The following is a 2,500-nucleotide window of genomic DNA, read 5'->3' as shown; positions in this document are numbered from 1 at the left end:
CCCGTCTGGCCAGCAGTCCCACGCACTCCCACCTCCCACCTCCCCCCCCCCCCTCCTCCTCCTCTCACCTAACAAGAGCGCCTCAGTCCCCCTCTGTACTCAATCTTTCCATGCCCCCCCCCCCCCCCCCCCCCCCCCCCCCAGAGTAACTTAAATGAATAGACAATGTAAAAAACAGTTTCCCCTCAAAAAGAAAACTCTCACATGTGTTTTTTTATTTAGAATTTTTTTTTTATGGGAGTCGCACGCGCTTTATTCTCAAGGTGAGATAATTAAGTTATGTTGGAAATACTTTAGAATAATTAGCTGCTATAAAAACGTGGGGGGGGGGGGGTCCTGCACGTGTTTTTTGTGTGTGCGCACGCTCCAAAATGACTCGTAATTGCACCTTTTTTTGGGGGCTGAACGGGTTTTTACTCCAGCGGTGAAAAGGTTGTAAACGTCCCCAACGAAGCATTCCTTCCCCCGGGTCATGAGCATGGCCACCCGCCGGGCGGGGGCGGGGCGGGGTGGGGTGGGGTGGTAGATATTGTTGACCTTCCTCCATGTTGGGACACATTTAGAAAAAGGACGGGAGACATTCATGCCTACATTTCCCACAATGCAAACTATTAACCTTTTTTTTTTTTTGATGGAAGGGCTATTGAAATAATTTGACATTTGTATGAACTGATTTTGTGTGTTTTTATGTCACATATAATAACTCCAGCCTTAAGAAGTCAAGTGAAACACAAGAGCGTGCACATTTTACTTTAGTATAAAGGAGTTTGTGTACTTTTATTATAACGCACGCCTTCTGTTAAAATCAATAAACTGAACGTCATGTGGCGAGCCTCTTTTTTTAAGGCTATTTGCTCAATACATGTCTGCCAGGCTTGGTGGGTTCATAAATATAATAGTCTGCTTTAAAACAGGAAATGGGAGTAAGAGTCTGAGAATATGAGTTGCATAATGCAGCATTGAAATGAAAAGTCTTCAAGTATTGGATCCTTTAAAACTATATCTATATATATATTTTTTCAAATGTATTTTTTAAATATATATGTGTGCATATATATTTTGTTTTAATATATTTTTAATATATATTTAAAATATATATGTGTATATATATATATATTTTTTTGTTGATATATTTAAAATATATCTGTATATTTTTTTTAATACTTTAAAAAAAAAAATATATATATATCTCTATATCTTTTTTTAAATATATTTTTAAAATATATATGTGTGTATATATGTATATATATTTTAGTATATATATATTTAAAATATATCTGTATATATTTTTTGTATACATTTTTCATGATATATATATATATATATATATATATATATATTTTTTAACTTACATTTATTATGACTTATGTTGTGTTTTTGCCCATTGTTTTCGTGACACACTGGTTGTTATATCATTGCTAAATTGAAAACACCCACTACAACAGCTCCACAGCGCCCCCCTGTGGGCATGGTGTGATATTGCTACACTGGTAAAGGAGAGGAGAACAACAAACTTACCAAAAGCCTTCTATGTTGAAGACTTTTCCACTAAATGTGAACGACACCTGCAATCTGATCGGCTGTTGTTCATTTCCTTATTTTCACCTGTTTGTACTTTAAAAACAACAACATGTGTTTGTTTCCTGGTCAGTTACGTCAACTTGTTAAAAAAGGGTGTGAACATTTCAAAGTCTCGAGGTCATAAGATGTCTTTTTCTTTCACCGGATTGTTTCCTGTTTATAAAAAGCACAAAGGATCTTTTATATGATCATAATTGTTTCTATCTATTGTTGCTATATGCTTCTATTGTTTCAGTGCAGGTGAGGACACACGGAGAAGAACCAGATGAACGTTTCCTGCATGACGAGCTCAGTTTATACAACACACACTCGTGATCGACATTCCCACAAAGCCGCAGCATTCTGCCACACCTCACGCAAAGGCCTCTATAATTAACTCAGAGTGTGTGCGTGTGTCCTGTTCGCTGTTATGAATGCTTTCTCTATTATCATTGTGGCTTTCACCGTCACGTGTGAATCAATCAGGTAAGAGCATGAACCCGAGCAGGTAGATCTTAAACTTCCACGCCTCAACATTCCTCATGTTCATGTTCATGTTCATTCTTTTTTTTCTTTCCGTTTTGATGATTCAAAAATAAATTGACTCGATTTAATCAATCAGCTTTATTTATATATATATATATATATAAATATATATATACAAATATATTTTAAATATATGCATGTATATAATATATATATTTCAAATATATATTTGTTTTGTTTAAAACTAATTATATATAGTTTTAAACAAAAAAATAAATACAAAATATATACAAATATATTTGAAATATATATATATATATATATATATATATTTCAAATATATTTGTATGTATATATATATACATATTTATTTGTGTTTAAATATATATATATATATATATATATATATATATATATATATATATATATATATATATATATATAAATTAATCAG

Source organism: Cyclopterus lumpus, chromosome 18 (genome assembly GCF_009769545.1).
Source record: "Cyclopterus lumpus isolate fCycLum1 chromosome 18, fCycLum1.pri, whole genome shotgun sequence".
NCBI classification, from domain to species: domain Eukaryota; kingdom Metazoa; phylum Chordata; class Actinopteri; order Perciformes; family Cyclopteridae; genus Cyclopterus; species Cyclopterus lumpus.
Note: the sequence above shows the minus strand (reverse complement) of the source record.